Here is a 21407-nt window from a genome sequence, read left to right on the forward strand (position 1 = left end):
GGTTGCCGACTGGCAAGTTCCCTCCAGGACTCTGGACACAGGTGAGGTTGGTTTCTACCTTTATGAGTACATTCTCGGCTCTTAGTCCTAGCAGAGCCGTTTGGTTGGCTTCTGTCCAGGAGAGATTCCAACGATAAGAGACTGGAGTAACCATAAATATTCCCTGTTGGAGGGGGAGTTATAACCAGCAAGGGTTAGTGAGATTAGTTTCCCCTTGTATATACTGATAAGCTGTGTTTAGAATTTGAGTCAACTGGACATCAGTTTCTAAGGGCTGTGTAAGCCTTCTAATTGCTGAGAGACTTATGTTTCAATAGGGCTTACGTGTAGCCCTGGCTAGTTTAATAAGTTTATTTTTAACCTCTTGGATTTGTTTTGTTTGGGCCTGGTTCTGAACCCCCGAGCTGTTTGACATCCCATAATAGGTGTAATAGGTCCAGCACTGGTCCTGACCCCGCCTGCGGTATCTCACTATTGGGCAATAAGATTTTCTCATTTTTCCTGTCCAATAGGTTTTTCAGTCCAGGCCTGTGCAGAGCTTAGGGCTGCCTTGCTTATAGCAGGTGGCCTTCATATAGGAGTAAGGGATGAAAATGCCTTTGATTTTGCATGTTTCCAGGCACGATGGGTGCAAGTGAACCAGGGTCCCGCACAGAAGGAGGAGGGGAAGAAGCAAGGCTGACAGCAGAGGCATCCATGTAGTGTAGGTGTAAATAAGACGGTTATTTAGAACATCCCCCCCTTACTAAGTTTGCCATAAAGGCCATCATGAACAAAATAGAAAGTAACACTGTACACTAGGCATGGGCAAGGAATATCCTTCAAGGGATGGCAACAACGAGAGCACAATAGCAGAACAGTAAGTACTGCCAAAATAGCACCACATATTAAGATTTCAGTCCACATTTGCTTATTCAATGAAGACTCCTCAAGCTTCGGCTGTGCATTGACTAGTCAGCTTCCGGTTGTATGACTAGAGCAGGGTTGACGAGTCCTCAGGATTCAGCTCACCAGATAGTGATTTTCAGAGGGTGCTGGGGATCTGGATGTGGGGTCCACAGGTCTGGTGAAGTGTCTGGGTAGGCCATTTTGGCTCTGGAATGGTGAATCCATGGAATGATTCCTGTAACTTTGAGAGCAGTTGGAGTGACAAGGATTACAGTATGGGGCCTTGTCCAGACAGGTCGGAGGACTTCCTTTTTCCAATCCTTTACCCAGACTTGGTCCCGGGGTTGGAAGGGGGGATGTACTGGATTGGCTAGGGAGATGGGTGCTCTCTCCATTACAAACTGGTTGACCTGGGACAGTATTTTTCCCAATGCCTGTAACTGAGATGATATGTCTATTTCTTCTAGCTGTCTGAGGTCTCCCCATACTTTGCTGACCAAGTTGGGGGAGGACCTCCCAAAGAGGATTTTGAAGGATGAGTAGCCAGTGGATCCTGGTGTACACTGTGACCATAGCAGGGCTAGGGGAAGCATATCTACCTCGGAAGCCTGGGTTTCTTGACAGAGCTTTGCTAGTGTAACCTTTAGGGTTCGATTCATGTGCTCCACTTTCCCTGAACTTTGTGGCCTATAGGCTGTATGGAGTTTCCATTTAATTTTGAGTGTGCTGGTAAGAGTTTGGATGATCTCTGTGACAAACGCTGGCCCATTGTCACTGTGTAGGGTGAGTGGAAACCCGTATCGGGGAATAGTCTCACAGAGTAAGATTTTTACTACTTCCCTGGCCCTTTTAGTCTTGGTCAGGAGTGTCTCGGCCCAACCCATGTGTGTGTATACAAGAACCAGTAGGTATTTGTACCCTTTACTGGGCTCAATTTCAGTAAAGTCCACCTCTATGTCTTCAAAGGGGTAGCTCCCCACTCGTTGCACCCCTGGAACGAGTTTCAGCTGCTGTGTGGGGTTGTTCTTAGCACAGGCTAGGCACTGGTTGCTCACTGCAACACAAAGTTTAGGGAGTGTGCAGGCTAGTAAGATCTGTTGAGTAGGGTTCCCAGGGCAGTCTTGCCTAGGTGGGTGAGACTGTGGCATGAGTAATGACAGTGTGAGCCAGGTTCTTGGGCACCAAAGGTCTGTTATCAGGGAGTACCCACCATCCCTCTGTGCTCTGTTTTGCCCCCTCTTGTTGTGCCCATTTATTTTCCTCCTTGGAGTACTCTGGCTTTCCCAAATCCTCGCTGAGCCAAGGGATGACTGTGAATAAATGGGTGGGGGTTTGTGCTGGATCTTCTGCATTGCGGCTGCTTTGGCTTCTTGGTCAGCCAGCTGGTTTCCCATGGAGATGAGATCTGTTCCTCTTTGGTGGCCCTTACAATGTATAACGGCTACCTCTGTGGGTTTCCAAACTACTTCTAACAATTTGAGGATTTCTTCCTTGTTTTTGATTTCCTTTCCCCCTACTGTTGGTAATCCTCTTTCCTTGTCTGTTGCCCTGTGTACGTGGACTGTTGCGAAGACATCCTTGGAATCAGTGTAGATGTTGGCCATTTCATTTTCTCCATGGCACAGGGCCTGGATAAGGGCATATAATTCTGCCCATTGTGCTGACTAGCCTTTGGGCAAGGGAGCCGCCTCGATCACTTTGGTGGCAGAGGTGACTGCATATCCCACAGACCTCCATTTTGGACATAACTGCTCCCATCGGTGAACAGGTTCAAATCTGCTTTTGAGATTGGAGAATCCTTGAGGTCTGGCCAACTAGCAAAAACTTCACCCACCATTTTCTCACAGTCGTGGTCCAGAGATCCTTCTTCCGTAGGCAGGAACATCGCCGGGTTCAGGCCACACATGGTTTCAATGGTGACCTGCGGGTTCTCACATAGAAGTCATTGGTAGTGGCTTAGACAGGCATTTGAGAGCCATCGATGTCCCTGACTGTTCATGAGGGTGGACACTGAGTGGGGCACTTTGATATGAACAGTCTGGCCCAAGGTTAATTTGTCAGCTTCCTTCATCAGAATAACCCTGCCAGCTAAGGCTCGGAGACAAGGGGGCCATCCTGATGCCACTGTATCTAGCTCTTTGGACAGATGTGTTACTGGTCTCTGCTAAGGCCCAACAGTTTGGGTAAAGACCCCAAGCGCCATTTTGTTCCTCTCTTGAACAAATAGATTGAATTCCTGAGTAACATCTGGAAGTGCTAGCACGGGGGCACAGTGGAGTAGCGCTTTGATTTTTTGGTAAGCTGCATCTTGGCTATTACCCCATTCAAGGGGTTATCCTTCAGCCCAGTTAGTGCCTCATAGAGGGATCTTGCTATGTCTGAGAAGCCAGGGATCCATATGCAACAGAAGCCTGCTGCCCTGAGAAACTCTTAGAGTTTCCACTTGGTGTTGGGAGTGGGCATGGAGCAGATTACTTTCTTCCTCTCCAGTCCCAAGGACTGGTGGCCTTTGGTGATGACAAACCCTAAGTACCACACCTGTTGTCTACAAATTTGACCCTTTTTCCATGAGACTTTGTATCTCACCTCTGTGAGGAGCTGCAGCAGCGCCTCGGTTCCCTCCCAGCAGTTATCTTGTCTCCTGCTGGCAAGGAGGAAGTTGTCCACGTACTGCACCAGTATGTGGTTGAGGTCCTTTCATGGAAAGGCAGCTAGGTCTGCAGTGAGCGCATTGCCGAACAGTACGGGAGAATTTTTGAACCCTTGGGGTAGATGAGTCCAGGTTAGTTGTGTCTTCATGTTTGGGGGTCTTCCCATTTGAAGGTGAAAAGTGGCTGGCTTTTTGATGCCAGTCATAGGCAGAGAAAGGCATCCTTTAAGTCCAAGCAAAGAAACCACGAAGCCTTGGAGGGGAGTATATGGGTTAGGAACCACTGGATGGAGGGTGATTGCGGCAGTGTTAACCACTCTCAGGTCCTACACTGGGCAATATCCCCTGCTGAGCTTTTTGACTGGCAGTAAAGGGGTGTTCCAGGGATACTGGCATTCAACCAGGATTTCCTCTTTTCTGAGCTGTGAAATGTGTTCCTGCATTCCCAGAAGGGCCTCTAGAGGTATCGGGTATTGTCTCTGCCTAACAGGGAGGGCTCCAGGCTTGAGGTCAATTAGTGGCACGTTGGCCTTAACCATTCCTGGGGGGTTCTTTTCTGCCCATACTGCAGGGAAGGCATGTAGAAATTTTGGTGGCTTTTCTTCTGGCCTCTTGACAGTGTGCAACTTCCATTCATTTTCATGCAGAAGAGTGACCGCCAGGATCAGGCCCCTTTTGGGCTCACCCAAAGTCAGACTCACTGACCCTCCTGGTTCAAAGGTAATCTGTGCCCCAGTTTACTTAGCAGGTCACTCCCTAAGAGGGGAACAGGGCATTCTGGCAGGTAGAGGAACTCATGGCATATCTGGTGTCCCTCTAATTGACATATTCAGTTTTGACAGAATGGCTGGGGCTCTACCTGGCTGCCTCTTGTTCCTATTATGGCAGACTTCCTGTTGCCAAACGGGGCAACAGGAATGGTGACAACCAAGTACTCTGCCCCGGTGTCTACCATAAAGGTTATTGGGTAGCCCCCAACTTTCATCTTGACCATGAGCTCGCAGGGGCCAAGTTTTATAGAGCCTGGCCTGTCGTAGTCTGAGTCTGTCCCGGCCAAACTGATCAAGTGGGCCGGGTTAGGTTCTGACTAGCACTTCGCCTTTCCTCTAGGGGCTGCCCCACTTGGGGTTGCCTGCTTGGGGCACTCGTTCTTCCAGTACCCCACCTCTTTGCAGTAGGCGCATTGATCAGGCTGTAAGTCGGGCTTTCGGACTTCCCCACTTTTCAGAGGGGAACCGGGCACCAGGTCGGATCAGGGCAGCTAAGAGCCATTGCCAAATGCATCACCTTCTGCTTCATCCATTTGTCTGCCTCCCTTTGTGCTTGTAGGTCTTGATTCACATAGACTTTATTGGCAACCTCCAGCAGCTGAGTGGCGTTCATTCCTGCAAAGCCCTCTAGCTTCTGCAACTTCTGGTGAATATCCAGACCTGACTGGGCAACAAAGGTGGCGTTGACCATCCGCATATTCTCTGGTGCCTCTGGGTCAAATGTGGTATATATCTGGAAGGCCTCACAGAGTCGCTTGTGGAAGTCACTGGGGGTTTCATCTAGTTTTTGAGTGACTACTGTGGTTTTTGACATGTTGGTCAGTTTTCTTGCTCCCTCTTGGCCTCCTCTGAGAAGGGCCTCCCGGTAGTGCTGGAGGGAGGCTCTTCCCACTTCAATGTTAAAGTCCCAATTGGGCTTGATGTCAGGTGCGGCCTCCACAACCTACCGGGCCGGGTCCAGGGCCCCCATGGGGCCTGTTCTTCCAGCCACTTACGGGCTTCAATCAGGATGTGCCTTGACCCTTCTGTGTTGAACAGTGTGAGAAGGAGCTGGCAACAATCATCCCAGGTGGCTGGTGCATTTGAAAGATGGATTCTAGAAGGTCAATCAGGGCCTGAGGCTTCTCTGAGTACACCAGGGTGCGGTGTTTCCAATTCAGGAGATCCATAATACTGAAGGGTTGGTAGTAAAGGATGGGCCTTCCCAGCTTAACCGTTCCATTGTCTGTCACAGCACAGAGGCAGGGGGACGAGTTTCCCGCAAAGGCATCTGGAGGGCCAGTGCTGGCTGCGAGGACTGGAGGCGCCTGGGCAGGGGTATTCTGGGGCACAGAGGCTCCAGACTTGCCACACCAGGCTTGGCGGTCTCTACCAACACAGGAGGCATCTTGGGCAGGTTGGGAGGGGCTGACTGCAGCCAAGGGAATGTACGCAGGTGATGGAATGTTTTCCTTGTGGTCACCCTGGTGGATAGGTCTTTTGGACCCTTTAATAACCTGAGCCAAAAGGACTTTGTACTTTCCCTTTTTTAAAGCACAGAATCGAACCCAAAGTGGTAAGGTTTGAGCTACTTTCAGCCAGGAGTCGATAAAAGAGAACTGGTCTGGGTGACCAGGACTGCTGGTGACCACTTTCCAAGCAGCCTGAACGGTGGAGATATCTAAGGTTCCTTCAGGTGGCAGCCAACATTGAACATCGGCCACTCTACTTCACAGAGAGATTTTAGTCTTTCCAGGGTCATTCTGACCCCACAGTCTCCAGAGAAGCCCTTCCTAAAGTTCTTGACTATACAGTCTAAGATAGAGGGTTTGACTTTTTCCCATGATGTGTGCCCTCCTCTGGCCAGTGGCATGAGACAGACAAAGGGAGGGGGTGTCCCGTAAAGGACCACTCAGGTTCTCGCCTGGCCTTGTCCCTCGTGGGAACTTTAGGTGCCTCTTAGCATTGGCAGGTCGGTATAATCCCTCGACTTGGGTTGACCCCAGCCAGATACTGCCATAAGCCTTATGTGATTGCCATGGAACCGCAGGTTAGGGCCCACTCAGACTTTGTAGTTTGCACCATGGAGCCACAGACTGGAGTTTCAAGGGGAAGCCCCTGAGCTCCACATTCACACACTTACAAACACACAGGTTACAACATTCCCGCCCTAACCCAGAGAATCTACCTGCAGTCTCTAAACGGAGACCCTGGGAGGTGATCAAGCTCCTCTTCCGTCTGTAGATGGGTCCTTACCTTATCTGAAGCTCCTCATAGTTCAGGCCGTCCCCTCCACGAGTCTGGTGAGCGGCAACACAGGAGCAGCAGCACTTTGCCTGCCGGGGAAGAAGGCCCTGGTGAAAACTACAGGCGGGAGGCCCTGCCTCATTCCACAGTGGGGAACAGACATGCGGTCTGCCCTTTCTGATCCCAAACCCGTGGCTTAAGGGGCCAGCATGGTTTGGTTTCCCGGTCAGGGAACCAAATGTGGAAGAATTTCACCTGACAAGAAACCCAAACGGCACTCAGAGGATCAGAGGAACAGTTTATTAGACCGGCGGGCACAGACAAGTTTGTACCCAAAGGTCTGGAACTCCAGCCTGGAGCAGCACACAGCTTTTATAGATTAGGGGCAGGGGGAATAACTCAAGGTTTTAGGCAACATGGCAGTTTCTCAAGGGACTTCCTAGTGAGCAAGTAGGAATTGAGCATACAGAAGCAGATAGTGATGGTTAGTCGGGCAATCAGGAGATTTTTCACAAACTTTTCACTTCACAGCCCCCTATTTCTACCAGAGAAAATCACAGTAGGATTAATTTATTTGAAAAATAAATTTTAGTCTTATTATGCTTGGCCTGATTATTTGCGTTAAGAATAGTGGTTGATCATGTTGGGCTCTTTTCAATTGGCTTTACTGAAACAATTTATTTTTCTTTTCTTTTTTTAATTTTTTTTTAGACAGAGTTTCACTCTTGTTGCTCAGGCTGGAGTGCAATGGCATGATGTTGGCTTACCGCAACCTCCGCATCCCAGGTTCAAGCTATTCTTCTGCCTTAGCCTCCCAAGTAGCTGGGAGTACAGGCATGCACCACCATGCCTGGCTAATTTTGTATTTTTAGCGGAGATGGGGTTTCTCCATATTGGTCAGGCTGGTCATGAAGTCCTGACCTCAGGTGATCCGCCCACCTCGGCCTACCAAAGTGCTCGGATTGCAGGAGTGAACCACCACATCCAGCCAACTGAAACATTTTCATAAGGAAGATGTTCATAAGGAATCTCAGATTAGACTTTTAATATCTGCGAGGCTAGGAAGTCAAGCCAAGTATTTACCATCAGACTTTGCTTGCATGTATGAATTGGGTAAATTTTTCTTAAGGTCCCAAAATAACTTGGGGTTCCTGTAGCTGTCGGAAAGCGATACTCTGTACTTGCCACATATCAGGAACCTTATAAAAGAACCATATAGACAAGGCACCAGACCATTCTTTCCAAGGAGTTTTTTATTGGTTCCATAAAGTCAACCTCAGTTTCTTGAAGTAGTTCTTACATATTTGAAAATGTGCCATTCCAGTGAAAGCCTGAGTAAAATAAGAAGTCTGGCTAGCAGAAATGGCTTTGTTATGTAGATGAAGCCTCCCTTAGGGAGAATAGGTGGTAAATGTTTCTTTTCAGACTTTGAATGGTGTCAGACTCTCAGTCTCTTGTGGATCTGGGAAAAGACATAGAAAAGGGAGGGGACATGGCTGCATTAATGTGGATTCTCTATGGCTGCAAATTTTTCCTACTTAAAGTAGCTTTGCAAGGTCACTTCTGCCTTATGCCCAAGCAGCAGCCATTTTAAAATATATCAAAGAAGGGCCAGCTCGGGGTGGGGAGGGTTGGGGAGGAATAACATGGGGAGAAATGCCAGATATAGATGAGGGGGAAGGATGGAGGCAGCAAACCACCTTGTCATGTATGCACCTATACAACAATCTTGTATGATCTACACATGTATCATAGAACCTAAAGTACAATAAAAAAAAAAACATATATATGTATATCAAATATATATATTTGAAGGTAAAATATTTATTTTTCTTTTAAAAAATCACATTTCATGCTTTTAAATAACTTTTCTGAACAAAACCAAATTTCCTGTACCTTACAGAATTGTTTTTCTTATATATAGGAATTTTAATTTTTATACTTATTACAATATTAACTCTTAATAACACTTATTTTCAGTGAAAAACATACAAAGTAAGCCATTTTAATTATTTACCAGATGCAGAACCTCAGATAAAGGATAGAGCTATGAAGGCAGGGCCTGGACAATCTAATTTCTCCCAGCAGGGCCAAGATCCACTCCTGAGTCAGGGAGATAGGTCCTGGGTGTTGTGCTCAGGCCTTACATTGGTCACTTCTCTAAACCTTACAGTCTAAAAGCTCACATCCAAAGATATAAGCTGAAAGACAAATTAAGCAGATATGAGAAATATCACAGACACAACAATATTGTGACTTTAAAACATCTAGCAGAGATAGTATAAACCTGTCTCACTAAACAATCCAGGCCAAGATGTCTAAATTCTAAAGATTTTCTATTTTATTTTACCAACACTTGTAAAACTATCTTTATTTAACAAAGATTACTACAATTATTGGCCTCGAAAGCATTTGGGCTCATTTCCTTAATTTTTGAATACTCATTTATTTTAGAAGTCAATTTGGCATCATAAAGATAATACGTAAACATAGACATATACACATATATGCATAGAAATACAGACAAACACAAATAATGACATTATCACTTTGACTTTGAAAGTTTAACTGTAAGAAAGGTCAAAGTTACTAGTTTTAAAAGAACAGTTGGATTCAAACTGTGCCTTTGCAACAGGAAAAAGTAAAATTTGTCTTGTCTCACATGGTTGAAGCCCTTATGGAAGTTTAGAGAAAACAGAGTGGCAAATTTTCATCTCAAAGCACAGAAACTGATGAAGAGTTTAAGCTTAAAGATGATTTTGTGTTAGAGGAAGATTAAAAATAATGATAAGCTAGCACAAAAATCACAGGAATTTGCCATAGGATTGCATAAGAAAGCCAGTTTCTTTTAGATCGGTTGCTTTTAATTTGATCTCTTTCCCAACTGGACCACTGAGCTCAGGGCGGAGCCCATTAAGGGACAAGGCCAACAAAGTATTTTCAGTTTTTAGGGCCTAATAATGTAAATATGTGAAAAACATGCACAGCTAGAAGGCAGACCATCTAGATCTTTAAAAAATAATTTCACTTTTACATGGAATCCTGGTTCCCCATGAAAGAGAAGCACCATGGGACTTGACAGAGAAGTGCTTTTACAATGGAATTTGCTACAAAGACATTTCTCTTAAGTGTTTAAACCATGCCTTTTTTATCTCAATGCACAAACCAGTAGCCTCCTGTAGTAATTTACTGTAAACAGCTGCTGTCAGCTACCTCCAAAACTGCAGCTCTCACCAGTGACTTGTCAGCCATCACAGATAGAAAGGTCAAGTGTTCTCTCATAGTACAAAGTAATCTCTGGTACCCACAAAAGCCAAAGCGATCAGGTAATGTAATACAAAAGAGAGCAGAGTTTTAGACCTGAGATGAATCTCTCCATGACTTTAGACTCCACAGGAAGACAGAAAAGGCAAAAGAGAAGTGAGTGGTGCCTTTTTTGTGTGTGTTCCTTAAGGAGTTTGAGTCATTAGACATCCCCTGTAGATCCTTTCTTGTGTACCTTAAAAGGCAAACAGGAAGAAAGATTAGAGAAATAGTATTAATGGGAAAACAATTCATAAAAAAAGAAAGCAAACAGAAGGACCAAACGCATAATTTTTAAAATGTTTTTAGTCAACCAAAAAATATTTTAAAATTCCCAAAACAGGATTCAAAAAGAGAAGAAGCAGAAAGTTCATTAAATACACATATTGAAAACTAGTTTTTAATTAAGCTGATTTCTGACCATAGAGCTCTTTAAAAAAAATATTTTCAAATCTCTTATCAGATTTTAGCCAGAACAAGCTGCCAATATTCCTGGCTTTTAAACTCTGTTTTATCAAAAGGTACTCTCCAAAGTTAAATGAGTACCCCAAAATATCAAAGGCTGCACCAATTTCGAACCAAAATGGACCACTCATATTAATGTGTACACTGGGAGCATTACAGTTCCCCAGTGGGTTGCAGCTTTTATACATTCTTGAGGTTCCAGAAAGAATAGGGGCTCAGAACATAGCCCAAAACAGGTAATGGTGGTAAATCAGGTTATAGAGGCAAGAGGCTATGAGGGAGAGAGGAGGTTTGGCCAGTGTGTTAGTCTGTTTGCGTTGCTATATAGGAATACCTGAGACTGGGTAGTGTATAAGAAAAGAGGTTTGTTTGGCTAACATTTCTGCAGGCAGTGGGAGCATGGCACTGGCATCTGCTTGGCTTCTGGTGAGACCATAGGAAGCTTGCAATCATGGCAGAAAGTAGAAAGGGAGCCAGTGTATCATATGGTGAGAAAGGGAACAAGAGAGAGAGGGAGGAGGTGCCAAGCTCTTTTAAACAACCAGATCTTGTATGAACTCATATAGGATAGCTCACTCATTACTGTGAAGACAGCACCAAGCCATTCCTGAGGGATCTGCCCCCATGACCCAAACACTTCCCACTTGACCCACCTTCAACATGGGAGGTTACATTTCGACATGAGATTTGGAGGGGACAGAAGCATCCAAATCATATCAACTAGCAACGGGCATCTTGTTATGTAGGTGAAACCACACTTAGTAGCCCTTGGAGAGAATCAGGGGTAAATGTTTCTTTCAGATCTTTAAGGTGTGAGACCCTCAGATAAACTTTCCTAGATCCGTCACTTGAACCAAGGAGGCAGAGGCAGCAGTGAGCCAAGATCACACCACTGCACTCCAGCCTGGGTGATAGAGCGAGACTCCGTCTCAAAACAAACAAACAAACAAACAAACCAAACCTTCCCTAGATCCAGATAAGGGAAGGCCTTTTTGCATGAATGCATATTCTCTACAGATGCAAATTTCCCCCAGGAAAAGCAGGAAATATATATTTTGAGGTAAATATATTTTTATTTACCTCACATGCCCAGAAAGTACAATTCCTGCTGAACCATGACTAACCATCTGAGGTAAATATATTTTTATTTTGTTCACATGCCTGTTACCAGAAAGGAGCCCTGATCCAGACCCAAGAGAGGCTTCTTGGATCTTACACAAGAAAGTATTCAGGGCAAGTCCGTAAAGTGAAAGCAAGTTTAAGTAAAGGAATAAAGAATGGCTACTCCATAGACAGAGTAGCTCCAACGGCCGCTGGTTGCCCATTATGGTTATTTCTTAATGGTATGCTAAACAAGGGGTGGATTATTCATGCCTCCCCTTTTAAGACCATGTAGGTAACTTCCTGACATTGCCATGACATTTTTAAACTGTCACGGTGCTGGTGGGAGTGTAGCAGTGAGGACCACCAGAGGCCACTCTCGTCACCATCTTGGTTTTGGTGGGTTTTAGCTCTCTTTGTAACTGCAGCCTATTTTGTCAGCAAGGTCTGTATGACTTGTATCTTATGTGGACCTTGTATCTCATCCTGTGACTTAGACTGTCTAACAATCTGGGAATGCAGCCCAGTAGGTCTCAGCCTCATTTTACCCAGCCTCTATCCAACATGGAGTCACTCTGGTTTAAACGCCTCTTACATGCCCAGGAATTACAATTCCTGCTGAATTAGGACAGACCATTTGAACTTTGCTGTTCACATTTCATTGTCTTCTCAGATCTCAAATGTCTTTGACTTCAGATTTCTAAGGTAGTGTTCCTGAGAGGGCTTGCCTAGTGATTGTTCTAGCACAGTTGTAAACAGATGCAGCTGATCATAAGGATAGGAAGATGTGAACCTAGGGCTGTCTCAGCCATGGTCCAGAGTTGTGATGGACATAATTCTGAGAAAAACCAGTTTGCAGAGGTGAGTGGAAAGAGACATAGAGAAAGAAGAGCTTCAATATCCCCGTTACCATTTATTCCTGAATGCATCATCCTTAACTCAATTCATTGGCATTTTATGTAGTTAGTTCAAATTTCCTTCACATTCAGCAAAAGAGACCTCCTGGCTTACATATACCTCAGCTAGGTTTCCATAGCACCCCTACAAACCTTTGTGACTCCCACTTACCACATTGCTTAGTGTTTGTCTCTATGAGGAGAGATGCTATCTTCATTATTATTTAGCAAAGAGATGGCCAACTAATGGTTAATATGTAAATATTGAATAAAGAATGAATAAGTGAGCAACTATATAGATTTCCATGTCCTTCTGTTTTTCTAGCATGAAGAAGATCTAAATTTACTTGACTTTGCATTTCCTGGTCATATGATAACTTATTATAAGACATGTATAGCTAGGCCTGGTGGTGCGTGCCTATATTCCCAGCTACTCAGGAGGCTGACACAGAAGGATTGCTTGAGCCCAGGAGTTTCAATTCAGCCTAGACAACATACCAAGACTGCATCTCCAACTGAAAAAAAAAAAAGACACATACAGTGTTTTCAATATTGATAATGTTTGCTCTTTCTTTCTTTTTTTTTTTTACTTTTCTCTTAGCTAAATATAGTTAACTCCTGGTGCCTGGTTTCATGAGCATGACCTAATCTACTGCATGAATTCATATCTATGTTATTCCAAGTGTAGAAAATATACGTTATATTTATTTATAAATATGACACTGGGTCCTTTCCATGACAATGGCCTTAACATACTGGATTTTCAGGGAAATTGTTTATAGTGTCCTGTAAAGTCTTGTCATGTTTGTCTTATTATCTTCATCTGATGAGCCTTCCAGATAGACCAGGTTAATTACTTCGTTGTTTTTTTAGTTTTGGCTATTTTTCATTTCTTTATGTGTGATATTTTTTATGACAAGTTTTTTTTACTTCAATTTGGATCATTGTAGATAATACCTTATAATTGGCAGTAATTAAATTCAGGAGTAATATTTTCTTTACTTGTGTCTCAAGTCACAAATCAAATGAAACATGAATCAAGTCATGTTTCTTTTCAGAAACTAAGCAGGGTGTTAATAAATATTTTAAAAATCTATTTTCTTCACTCCTTGTCCCCACTTTAGTGCCTAATTTCACAACCAATTTGGTTCAGACTTTATCCATTAAGAGTTACTTCCCAGTAGTTTTGGTGTTACTCAGTTTAGGAGTTATAGCCACAGAGTTTTTCATTTTTTATTTTGTCCTCTTTTCTGTGTCTTTTAACCAACTACTGCTGTGGAATATCACTGAAATATAGCCTTTCTAACTTCTTAAACTAGACATAGGACAAAGAGTTTTGATCCTGAGGTAAAAATATGTGTAAGTTTTTAAAAAAGCATATATATTTCACTAATTTTAGTCATGATATCATATACTTTTATCTTTTTACCTCAAATTTAATTCTTTTGTTTGTGTTACTATAGGACATCTTTCTGCTAAAAGCAACATATTTCATATCAGAGAAGGTAAATTTACATTGGCCTTCCTTTAGACATCTCAAATGTTTCTAATGAAAAAGAATTAATGAGGAATGAGTTAATAAGTGTTGTGATTGGTTGAAGTCAAAATATGGTTGAGGGTTTCCTTTCTGTACTTTCTAAGGAACGTTTCTGCCAATCGTGCCCTGTCACTGTTCATTGACTTGCTATTGCTCGTACTTTAATTTCTGCTAATAACTATTTCATTTTTATAATATTTTTAAAGGCTTGGGATGATAATAAGGAGTTTTTTTGGTATTCTTTCTTACTTCTTTACACTCTGTTACATGAACTATCTATAACTTTAGCTAGGTATAGTTAAGTATGAGGAGGATAAAGATAATGACTCCTCTTAGACATGTGGAATCTCAGTTGAAGTTCATATAGGTAAGTGTTGCTGGCATAAACACAAGAGCAAAGATCAATACTCAGAATGCATTTGGAAATCACTCAGGCAAAGTGATGTACCCATCACTTTGGAATAAATGAGGTTACCCAAATTCAAGAGTGCTAAGGAAACATCTCTAACTTTGTGTTAGGAAACTAAGAAACAATCAGGAAGAGAGAGGAAGAACCAATCTGGTGGTACAGAGAAGACAGTTTCATGGAGGAAGTATTTGGCATGTTAGATTACACAGAAATTGTGCAGATGAGATCCTGAGATAGGCCTCTGATTTAAGAAATTCTGTGATTTAGGTAATTTTGGTGGTGTTGTACTCTAAAATGTAGGGGATAGAAACTAAATTATAACATATGAATGAGTAAGTAAAATATGCAGAAGAAGGGATAACAAGTTTAAATGATTTAGCTTTTACTCATGAATGAAAGTAGAAAATTCAGTAATCACTTCAGGGTAAAGCAGAACAAGGGAAGTTCAGGATAAAGTAGAATGAGAGGAGTTTGTTTTAGGATTTGAAAAACTTGAATATGAGGAAACAGAAAGACTAAGAGAGGGGAAAGGGAAGAGAAAGAAGGAGAACGAAGAAGATAAAAAGGAACAGAAGGAAAAGGAAGTGGGAAGGGCGACAGCATGGGAGGGGAGTGACTTGGAATTAAGTTGGTTGTCAGTTTAGATCTGGGTTGAGATTGGCACAAAGAGCAATTTATGCACTTCAGTGAAGTCATCCATACAACTGGAGATCACAATCATAATGTAAATTTTTCTTTATAATTTGAAGTCTACACATGAGATGTGACACAAAAAGAGTTCTTGGTTTTTCACCTGTTTTTGAGGCCTGAAGCAGATAGTTGCAGTTTACAGATTATGCTCCATTGCCTTAAATCTAGAAGGTCAAGTGTGGTAGGGTCATGAAAATCTTAGTACTCACATTTCCATTGCTGAAACACAATACTAAAGTGCGTATTTTGGCAACCAAGCCAAGAGTTACATTTTGAGAATTGTAGTGTGACAACTGAGTTCATCACAGCGATGAGACTTATAGCTGATAGTGTCATTTGTATCTCAGTAAACATACTGTTGTCGCAAGTTCCTTTATTTTATCTCAAGGTGCTTTGGATTGCAATTAGTTGAGACAGCCTTTTCTCCATCAAGAAACTGTGTTATTTGGTTTTAAACATGAAAGTGTTATGGCAATGTCTTATCTGCTTCATCTGCAAAATTCCTGAATTTAAAAGATTTGTAGAACTAAAATAAACTCTTTTACACCATAGAGTTTTTTTAAAATCCTGTTGCAAATTAAAATTGCATTTCCCAGTGGTAGTTACATGGTAGTGAGTATTCTGGGTTTGGGTCTCTATTTTAGAGAGCCTTTATGCTCTGCTGCACTCTCGAACTACTCATCCTTAAATTATCTTAATCTCACTAGTCCAGATAATAAGGACTAGGGTTAGTAAAAACTGTCCAAAGCAAACTATATATTTTTAATTAAGTGACATTAACTTGGATATCTTTATACCTATGTTTTCAGAAATGCTGAGGTCCTTGCAATTGAGGTTTGGTTTACCCTAATGAGTTTACACTAATGAGTACTGTTTTGATTTATGTAATGGAAACGACGGTTAAGAAAAGCAGATGCATCATGTGAGTTGGGTTTGAAGCATTTGTAGTGATAAGGTATACCCTTATTAAGTAAACTCTATTGGGGACTTAAAAACTGTATAATTTTTCAGTTTTCATTTTACAGCAATTTAGTTCTTCATGGTATTATCAAAAGCTCTTTGCATTTGCCAGCATGAAAGATAAGATTCTTAGTAATAGTGAAGAACTATTGAAAATATATTCAAGAGTTAACGTCTCTGAACCTAACAGTGGTTTTTAAAGACTACCACACTTTGCGTAGATTAATGCAGTCCTGAAGGAAACCATCATTAACCTGATCAGAGCCTTAAGATTACATATGTTAGTGAATCTTCTGTAGAATTTGGCTTTGCAGGACTTTATTACGTATAATGGAGTGATAAAGTGAACATACTAATTTTTGATGTGATTTCTAACATTGATAGGCTCATTTACAAATCTGCTACATGAAGAAATACCTCTACTTAATTTGATGTTTTAATGCATGTTATTTTAATTGGAAATAAATGCCATTTGTCCAGAGAAACAACTTAGGACAGCAATAGAGAAACAATCAACCAATTAACTTGGATAGTTAATTCTCTTTGTAAGACTATTTCAACAGATTAATTTTGTTATTTGACCACTGGAGTGCTGTCTAGCTTCAAAATAATTATAGCTAGTAGTCTGGAATATAAAGTGAAAAAAATCCGTTATCAGCACTATAGAACTTTGTTTCAGGCATCTGCATGAGAAGGTTTTGAAATTAGAAAGATATATGTAAGGAGTCGTCAGCTCTCATTTCTTCCTCCAGCTGTGTGGGGCATGACACCCTTTGAAACCAAGAAAAGTTAAGACAGTTTCTTCACCAACTGTAACCAGGCTATGAGGAAGGAACATTTTCCTTTCTTCCCTGGATCAGCAGGAAGTTTACCTCTGTGATTTCCTGACTTGCAGGTTATAGAATCTGCTTTTTAATGAGTATAATTTCCTTTGTAACTTCTTCCTGTGAGTTCTTACTTTTTATTTATGCCTACTGTTGGCCTGATACACAAAAACACATTAAAAGAGATAGCACAAAATTATCATTTAAAAATGATTTTTCCTTATTCTTTCATTGCACATAGTTCCTATTTTTAAAATAAAATACGTATTCTAGAGTAGCCTAGCAATAAGCCAAATTGTTGAATTAAATGCTAGTCTCCTAAATCTTTAATAGCTACCTTTTAAATATAGCGTCACTTATTTAGAGGGGGAAACAAATGATATTATAGTTTAAGTAGACAGGCTTCAATTTTAAATTTGGGAGCATGTTCTCTATGTAGTTTTTCTTATTTCTCTTAGCTCTTCCCCCAAAATAACATGTCTTACGGATCAAAATATTTCTTCCTGTAGGCTGTGAGGAGTGTATATGTATGTGTGTGAAAGTGTCACACTCACAACTTCAAGCATTTAACAATTATCTTATGATCTTGTTTTCAGCAAAATAAGATGTTCTCTAAATGTTTTTTTATATCAATTCTAAGGCCAACACTATTCTAACTACCCCATTAGCTAGCACTGCTGTACAAGTTTGATGTTTTTTTCTTCATTTTTGCTTTAAACTGTGTCAGTGTTTCAATTGGAAATGCTATTTTCCAGGCATCCATTGCCCAGTATAGTTTGTAAACACTCATTTTGGACTAACACTTGTCAGAAAAAGTCTGTTAGAAATTAGGAGTATTTATATTTTATGGATATAAAGAGAACTTTGGGTGGGGGCTAGTTTTAACAAAGTCGTCTTTGACTCAAAGTTTTTGATGATGCTTTTCTTAGAACTGACTTTTGCTATTCAGTAAACTAAGTATGTCAAAATATTTAGCTGAAAATCAGTGTTATATGTATATTTTAATTACTGTACACTTTTATGAAACATTTTAGATTCATAAGCAAAAATTAACAATGTTGTGATAATTTCATATGCACAATAAAAGGTAAAGTTTTTTTAAAAGAATCAAAAAAGTGATGTTCTATTAAAGCAGCTGGATTTTTTTCAAATACCTCAGGCTATCTGAAAGTATGAGTGAATATGAAATGTCAATATATGAAGTTTTTTTTTTTTTTTTTTTTTTTTGAGGTGGAGTCTTGCCCTGTCACCCAGGCTGGAGTGCAGTGGCACGTGAACTCAGCTCACTGCAACCTCTGCCTTCTGAGTTCAAGCCATTCTCCTGTCTCAGCCTCCCAAGTAACTGGGATTACAGGGATGCACAACCAAGCTTGGTTAATTTTTTGTATTTTTAGTAGAGACGAGGTTTCACCACTATGTTGGTCAGGCTAGTCTTGAACTCCTGACCCCAGGTGATCCGCCCACCTCAACCTCTCAAAGTGCTGGGATTACAGGCGTGAGCCATCATGCCTGCCCAATACATGAAGTTTAAAAAAGTGAAGTAGTGAAGCAGCTGTTAACTGTCAATAAATGTCCAAGCATGACTGACCTGAAAAGAAAACTGCAATTTGAGAAAGTGTGCTGAGACATAATGGAGATCTCACTACATGATTTGTTAGATGATAAACTGTATTTTAGAGTAATGTGCTTATCCTGTAACTAGAATTGTCTATATTTTTATTTTTCAACAGAAAGTGACAAATATTTATGAATGTAAACTAAACCTCTGTTACTTGTCCAAATCCTGGATCAGTTTAAATTCTCCTATGAAGTTATACACAGTACAATAGAGAAATATGGAGAAGCAGATCCAAGTTTATTGGTCCTGTCACTTTTATACTTGCCCTCCACCCCTTAAGAAATCATATATAAAACTACAAAGTTGGGTTCTAAACGTGCAATCGTCTTAATTATAGTTAAAATATCTGATGAAAAATGTATAAACACAATGACCTTATGAATCCAGTGCTAGGACCTCTCTCAAACCTTAGAAACAGTCCACATAGTCTAGAGGCCCTCAAGCTTGTAGATTATAGAAACTGACTTCCTAGTAAATATATTTATTCTGTTAAGTTTTTGTTTTCCAGTTATTTATAATAGGAATTTGTTTCCTTTTAATTTTAGGAGTGTTTTTGCCTGTTTATTTGTTCAGTGTTTATTGAACTCCTCCAATTGATGAGGTTCTATGCTTACTAATCGGAACAAAATGATAAGTGCCCAGAAGGAAAATAAAAGAAGTATACATATAACGAAAAAAATACGAAGTAGATATTAAGTTTGTTTTACATGTCTCAAATAATAACATGTATTGTTAAGGGCATTAACAAAACCCATATTGTTACAATAACAAGTTTTCTTCTATGTTGTATAAATTATTAAAATGGCATTCATCGTATTTCCTTTAGATACTCATTCAAGAAACAAAATACATTCTAGAGTGTGTCTTTCAGTACATTTATTTAAAACTACTCTAGACTCAGTTTTATATAATACTGTGATCTTGCTTTATTATAAATATAAGAAGAAAATTAATACTTCATTTTCAGAAAATGTTATTTGTAGAGTATGTTTTTGCTTTAAATTTTTACTTAGCTTTTACATCTAAATGCTCAGTGCTCATTTTCAAAATTCAAAGACTTTACTTAATTTCAGATAGAATTTTCTTGTATATTTTTATGTACTAACCAGAAATTCATACTGTAAAGGCACATCTGTTATATTTTGAAGAACTGGGAATAAAAGTAAGTGAGTAAGATATTCCATTTCAGGTAAACATTATAATTATAAAAACAGGTGATTTTAAAAACCAGTGAAAATATGTTAGTTTGTAGAAAAGTTAAAATAATAAAATGAAGGAAAATTATAATCATTTTTCTTCTAAAATGATATATTATGAAAAGAACGTTTCAATATTTTGGCTCTGTACTCAAATTTTAGATACTAGTTATACACCTGAAGCCTATTTGGCATGTCCTGCATTATTTAGAAAAATTCGCAAATAGTTGATAAAAGAGATGGTATTATAGTTCTCAAGAATTACGTAAGTTGAAGTCATTTAGTATGAAAGTTATAATAATTATGACAAATTATTTTATTTTAAGTCTTACAGTAAAGCCAGTAAGGTCGTATACATGTATTAGTTCATAACAAGTACATATCCCAAACTTTTTTGTTAGTTTTTGAGACCGTCTTTCACTGTCACCCAGATTGGAGTGCAGTGGTGCAGTCTCAGCTTACTGCAACCTCCACCTCCCGGGTTCAAGCAGTTCTCTGCCTCAGCCTCCCTGGTAGCTGGGATTACAGACACCCGCCATCATGCTTGACTAATTTTTGTATTTTTAGTAGAGACAGGATTTCACCATCTTAGACAGGCTGATCTTGAACTCCTGACCTCATGATCCACCCACCTCAGCCTCTCAAAGTGCTGGGATTACAGATGTGAACCACTGCTCCTGGCCGTTTCCCAACCTTTTTATCACAAAAAGGATTCAGTGGTAATGTGTGTGTTTAGTTTATATGTTATATAAATGAATATTAATAGTTATTATATCCTAGGTATTTTAAATGCTAGGATACTGTTTTCTTTAACCCAATATAGTGCCATAGTTAATCACAGGGCAGGTAGTACGAATTATCTATTAGATTTCATGACCTTCTTTACAATCAGTATCATGATGTCTCTTTTGTTCCCAGTAAAGGCATTTTGGGTTAGGAGTCTGACGTTTCAAAGCTTAGGTCTACCCACTTACTTGTCCCACCTTCCTCTTAGCTTTTAGAGAATTTCTTATCAGAAGGGGCGTCCATGGAAATTCCTGCCATAAATCTAACCTTCAATAGTCCCCTGTTCCCTTATGAAGCCATTTCCTTCCCCAGGTACCCAAGTCCCATTAGTTTTGGGGATTTTGTTTTGTTTTGTTGATAAACATCCCTTTCCCACGTGAGACTCTGTTGGAAATTTTAGGATTTCCAATTCAGACAGTCCTGGTTGTTTTATTTTACTCTTCCCACAGTTTCTTTTTCTTTTGTCTCATCACCTCTTGCTTCAGAGGTAGGCAAACAGAAATTTTGCCCTGAAACTCCAAGGTTACTTAGGAAAGGAGACTCTTTTAAAACCCAAGTCTAAAACTTTTTCTTTCATGTTGTACCTAATTCATTTCTTGTTTTCCCATCTATCAAGCAGTATACTCCATGTGATTGATGGTCTTATTTTCTAGGGATCTATAATCAATCATACACCTTGAATTATTAGCCCTGAGAATAAGACGGTATCTAGAAGCAGAATTTATTAATTTTGAATTGTCTTCCCCTCTGTAAAAAATCATTGTAAATCATTCTATAGTCACAACATACAAGGCGTTAATTGCCACATTGTGATTGGGAATTCCAAGTTTTCACCATTGATAAAATGTAAAAAGCAATTTGGTAATATCTTTCCAAATAAGAAGTGTATACTTATTGACCCAGAAATTCTGTTTTAGGTATTTAAACTCCTACATCTATAAAATAATGTTTAAAGATATTTCAGGTTATGTGCTATTTGTATGTCCCATGTACATGTTAAAACTTAAAAGTTCTATATATGGAAAGTTAAAAAGTAAAATGTGAAAACAGCATGTATGCTATGCTCTTATTAAAAGGGAAATAAATTG

General features: G+C 40.4%; 1 protein-coding gene across 1 annotated transcript in view; it reads left to right on the plus strand.

The window, feature by feature from the left end:
- Positions 1 to 21407, plus strand: part of FBXL17 (F-box and leucine rich repeat protein 17) — a 533735-nt gene that overhangs the window by 301701 nt on the left and 210627 nt on the right. The window lies entirely within an intron of this gene.

This window comes from Saimiri boliviensis, chromosome 1, assembly GCF_048565385.1.
Source record: "Saimiri boliviensis isolate mSaiBol1 chromosome 1, mSaiBol1.pri, whole genome shotgun sequence".
Classification (NCBI taxonomy): domain Eukaryota; kingdom Metazoa; phylum Chordata; class Mammalia; order Primates; family Cebidae; genus Saimiri; species Saimiri boliviensis.